The sequence below is a fragment of the Scyliorhinus canicula genome, chromosome 1 (genome assembly GCF_902713615.1).
Source record: "Scyliorhinus canicula chromosome 1, sScyCan1.1, whole genome shotgun sequence".
NCBI classification, from domain to species: Eukaryota; Metazoa; Chordata; class Chondrichthyes; order Carcharhiniformes; family Scyliorhinidae; genus Scyliorhinus; species Scyliorhinus canicula.
Genome location: NC_052146.1, coordinates 227,602,242 through 227,608,241, shown reverse-complemented (window position 1 = coordinate 227,608,241; position 6,000 = coordinate 227,602,242).

Below are 6,000 nucleotides of genomic sequence, written 5' to 3'. Positions count from 1 at the left end.
TAAAAGTAGGGAACATCTCAAAGATATTCTATAAATATATCAATGGGAAGAGGATAACCAGGGAAAGACTAGGGCCCATTAGGAACCAACAGGAAAATCCAAAGGTGGACGAATACTTCACATCTGTCTTCACTCACTAGAATGAGGAGGGAAATATAGAATTCGGGGAGAGAGAGACTGAGGTTCCTGAGCAAATTGTCATATGAAGTAACAAGGTATTGGAGATATTGGCAGGCTTAAAAGTGGAAACATATTCAGGTCCAGATGAATTGTGTCCCAGGATGCTGTGGGAAATGAGATAGGAGATTGCAAGGGCTCTGACCCAAATTTTAATTCCTCTCTGGCCTTGAGGTGCTAGAGGGCAGGAAAACAGCTAATGCAGCCCCACTATTTAAGAAAGGTTGTAGAGATAAGCCAGGGCACTAAAGACCTGCAAGTCTCGTGTCAGTGGTAGGGAAACTATTGGGAGAAAATTCTAAAGGAGAGAATCTATCTCCACTTGGAGAGGCAAGGTTTGATCAGGAATAGTCAGCATGGCTATTTCAGAGGGAGGTCATGCCTAGCAAATTTGATTGAATGTTTTGATGCGTAGATGAGGTTAGTGCAGTTGATGTAGTTTACATGGATTGCAGCAAAGCCTTTGACAAGGTCCCACATGGGAGACTTATAAAGACGGCAAATGCACATGGGATATGGGGTAACTTGATACGGTGGATTCAAAATTAGCTTAGATGTAGGAGACAGAGGGTGATGACAGACGTCTGCTTTAGTGATTGGAAGCCAGTGTCCAATGGCACACCACAGGGATCTGTGCTGGGTCCGCTATTGTTTGTCATTTATACAAACAACATAGTTGACAATGTGTGTGTGTGTGTGTGTGTGGTGGTGGTGGGGGGGGGGGGGGGAGAATTCCGAGGAACAAAGGGACTTTGGTGGTTTGTCCATTGATATCTGAAGGCAGAAGAGCAGGTTAATAGGGTGGTAAAAGATGCTCATGGGGCACTTGCCTTTAACAATCGAGGCACTGATTACAAAAGTAGGTAGGTCATGTTGCCGTTCTATCAAATTTTGGTGAGGCCACAGCTGGAGTATGGAGTGCAATTTTGGTCGCCACATTATAAGAGGGGGCACAAAGGTGATTCACCAGGATGTTGCCTGGCATGGAACATTCAAGTTATGAAGAGAGGTTGGATAGGCTTGGGTTATTTTCGCTAGAGCAGAGAAGACGGAGGGGCGACCTGATCGAGGTGAAGATCATGAGGGGGCATGGACAGGGAGCAGATGTTCCCCTTAGTTCAAGGGTCAGTTACGAGGGGACACAAGTTCAAGGTGAGGGGTAGTAGGTTTAGGGAGATTTGAGGAAAAACCTTTTTACTCAAGAGGGTGGTGACGGTCTGGAATGCACTGCATCGGAGGGTGCTAGAGGCAGATTGCCTCACATCCTTTAAAAAGTACCAGAATGAGCACTTGGCATGTCACAACATTCAAGGCTATGGGCCAAGTGCTGACAAATGGGATTAGGTAGGCAGGTCAGGTGCAAACTCGATGGGCCGAAGGCATCTTCTGCACTCTATTATTCTGCGATTCTGTGAATGACAAAACGGGCTTTTGGGCCATAGCTTACTCTTTGGTTGTTCTTGGATGATAAGCAACCACAAGATTTATTGCAAAAAATACTCACAATGTAAGGGGGATGGAATGGATTGAAGATTGGCTAGCTCCCAGTTTCTGCGTGGGTTTCCTCCGGGTGCTCCAGTTTCCTCCGACAGCCCAAAGACGTGCAGGTTAGGTGGATTGGCCACGATAAATTGAGTGACCAAAAAGGTTAGGAGGGCTTATTGGGTTACGGGGATAGGGTGGAAGTGAGGGCTTAAGTGGGTCGGTGCAGACTTGATGGGCCGAATGGCTTCCTTTTGCACTGTATGTTCTAACAGGAAACAGAGTTGGCATATAAGAGTCTTTTTGGGTTTCAAGGATGTACCAAGTGATGTTCTGGTACTTCACTCAATGTTTTACAATTTATATAAATGACTTGGATGAAAGAACTGAAGATACAATTGTAAATTTTGTAACAACACATAGATAGGTAGGAAAGTAAATAGTGATGAGGACAAAAAAAAGGTGACAAAGGTCACAGATAGGTTAAACTAGTGGACAAAAGTATGGCAAATCAAGTACGATAAGACCATAAGAGAGAGGAACAGAATTAGGCCACTCGGCCCATCGAATCTGCTCCGCCATTCAATCATGGCTAATATTTTTCTCATCCCCATTCTCCTGCCTTCTCCCCACAACCCCTGATCCCCTTAACCTATCTATCTCTAATTTAAAGACACTCAGTGATTTGGCCTCCACAACCTTCTGCGGCAAAGAGTTCCACCGATTCACCACCCTCTAGCGGAAGAAATGCCTCCTCATCTCTGTTTTAAAGGATCGTCACTTTAGTGTGCTCTGCTTCTAGTTTTTCCTACAAGTGGAAACATTCTCTCCACGTCCACTCTATCCAGGCCACGCAGTATATCCTGTAAGTTTCCATAAGATTCCCCCTCATCCTTCTAAACTCCAACAAGTACAGACCCAGAGTCCTCAACCGTTCCTCATACGACAAGCTCTTCATTCCAGGGATCATTCTTGTGAACCTCCTCTGGACCCTTTCCAAGGCCAGCACATCCTTCCTTAGATACAATGCCCAAAACTGCTCACAATACTCCAAATGGGGTCTGAACAGAGCCTTATATAGCCTCAGAAGTCCATCCCTGCTCTTGTATTCTAGCCCTCTCGACATGAATGCTAACATTGCATTTGCCTTCCTAACTGCCGACTGAACCTGCACGTTAAACTCAAGAGAATCGTGAACAAGGACTCCTACGTCCCTTTGTGCTTCTGATTTCCTAAGCATCTTCCCATTTAGAAAATAGTCTATGCCTCCATTGCTCCTTCCAAAATGCATAACCTCACACTTTTCCACATTGTATTCCATCTGCCACTTCTTTGCCCACTCTCCTAGCCTGTCAAGTCCTTCTGAAGCCTGCCTGCTTCCTCAATCCTACCTGCCCCTACACAGATCTTTGTATCATCTGCAAACTTAACAACCGTGCCTTCAGTTTCTTCTTCCAGATCATTAATGTATATCGAGAAAAGTTGTGGTCCCAGCACCGACCTCTGAGGTACACTACTAGTCACCGGCTGCCATCCTGAAAAATACCTCTTTATCCCCACTCTCTGCCTTCTGAAAGTCAGCCAATCCTCTATCCACGCCAGGATCTTACCCTGAACACCATGGGCTCTTAACTTATTTATTCAACAGTATCCTATGCGGCATCTTGTCAAAGGCCTTCTAGAAATCTAAATAAATCATGCCCACTGGTTCTCCTTTGTCTAACTTCCTTGTTACTTCCTCAAAGAACTCTTAACAGATTTGGCAGACATGACCTCCCCTTGACGAAGCCGTGCTGACTCAGTCCTATTTTATCATGCACTTCCAAGTACTCCGCGATCTCATCTTTAATAGTGGACTCTAAAATCTTACCAATGACCAAAGTCAGGCTAACCGGCCTATAATTTCCTGTCTTCTGCCTCCCTCCCTTCTTAAACAATGGTGTTACATTAGCCACCTTCCAGTCCTCTGGGATCCTTCCTGCCTCCAGTGATTCCTGAAGGACCATCACCAATGCCTCCACAATTTCCGCAGCTATCTCTTTTAGAACCTTGGTCCAGGTGATTTATCCACCTTCGGGCCTTTCAGTTTTCCCAGAACCTTCTCAGTAATGGTCACTGCACTCACTGCCCCCTGGTTCTCCTGGAGCTCTGGCATCCCACTGGTGTCTTCCACCATGAAGACTGAGGCAAAGTAACTCTTCAGTTCGTCTGCGATTTCTTTGTTTCCTATTATTACTTCTCCAGCCACATTTTCCAATGGTCCAATGTCCATTTTTGCCTCTCTCTTACCTTTTATATATGAAAAAAAACTCTGCCTATCTTCCTTTATATTACAGCTAGCTTGCACTCATAGTTCATCTTCTCCCCCCTTATTGCTTTTTTAGTTGTCCTCTGCTCACTTTTAAAGGTTTCCCAATCCTCTGGCTTCCCACTAATCCTCACCACTTTGTATGCTTTTTATTAGCTTTTATGCTGTACTTGACTTCCTTTGTCAGCTATCGATGCCTTGTTCTCCCCTTAGCATGTTTCTTCCTTCTTGGGACGAATTTCTGCTGTGCCTCCTGAATAACCCCCAAAAACACCTGCCATTGCTGTTCCACTATCTTCCCTGCTGGGCTCCTTTTCCAATCAACTCTGACCAGCTCCTCCCTTATGTCTTTGTAGTTACACTTATTTAATTGTAATGCTGTTACATCGGATTGCAGCTTCTCCCTCTCAAACTGCAGGGTAAATTCTATCATATTGTGGTCACTAGGTTCCTTCACCTTAAGTTCCTTGATCAAGTCTGCCTCATTACACATCACCAAATCCAGAATTGCCTATTCCTTAGTAGGCTCTGTCACAAGCTGCTCCAAAAAAACATCTCTTGGACATTCCACAAATTCAGTTTCTTGGGATCCACCACCAACCTTATTTTCCCAGTCCACCTGCATATTGAAGTCCCTCCTGATTATTGTAATATTGACTTTTTTACATGCCTTTTCTATCTCCCGATTTATTTTCTGCCCCACATCCTGACTACTGCTAGGGGGCCTGTACATAACTCCCATCAGGGTCTTTTTACCTTTGCAATTCTTCAACTCTACCCACAGAGATTCTATGCCTTCTCATCTGATATTGCTCCTTGCTATCAATTTAACTTCATTCCTTACTAACAATGCAACCCTGCTCACTTTGCCCATCTGCCTGTCCTTTCAATAGGACACATATCCTGGTATATTGAGATCCCAGCCCTGATCCTCTTGCAGCCATGTCTCTGTGATGCCCACAACATCGTACTGGCCAATTTCAATGAGCGCAACAAGCTCATTTACCTTGTTCCGCATACTGCGCGCATCGAGGTACAATATCCTCAATCCTGCACTGACCACCTCCCTTTTCACACTGGTCACCCTTTTTGCTCTGCCCAAGGGTAATTTTGTTCTTTTAATTCGGTTCTCTATTTCCCCTTCAGTTATTACACCTTCTAAACTCACATTCTGGTTCCCACCACCCTGCCATACTAGTTTAAATCCTCCAGGAGTGAATTTAGCAAACCTCCCATCCAGAATATCAGTGCCCCTCCAGTTTAGATGTAACCCATCCTTCTTGTACAGATCTAACCTGCCCCCAGATCCCAATGGTCCAAAAATCTGAAACTCTCCCTCCTACACCAGCAGTTTAGCCACGTGTTTAGTTGCACTATCCTCCTATTTCTAGCCTCACTGGCACATGGTGTAATCCTGAGATGACAATCCTAGGGGTCCTGCTTTTTAGCTTACTGCCCAACTCCCTGAACTCCTTCTGCAGGACCTCATCACTCTTCCCGCCTATGTCGTTAGTACTTATGTATACTACTACCTCTGGCTGTTCATCCTTCCCCTTCAAGATGTCCTGTGTTCATTCAGAGACATCCTGGACTCTGGAACCAGGGAGGCAACATACCATCCTGGAGTCTCTTTGACATCCACAGAAGTGCCTATCTGTGCCCTTTACTATAGAGTCCCCTATAACTATCACTCTCCTGTACTTTGCCCTCCCCTGCTGAGCAACAGAGCCAGTTGCAGTGCCACTGTTCTGGCTGCTATTGTTTTCCCCTGTTAGGCTATCCCTCCTAACAGCATCCAAAAATGGTATACCTGCTAGAGAGGGGTACTACCACAGGGGATTCCTGCGCTGACTGCCTGCCCTTTCTTGCGGTCACCCATCTGTCTGCCTGCACCTTGGGTGTGACCACGTCTCTATAACTCCTATCTATGCCACTTTCCGCCACATGCCTGCTCCTAAGCGCATCCAACTGCAGCTCCAACTGAACTCCACGGTCTGTGAGGAGCTGCCATTGGTTACACTTGCTGCAGATGT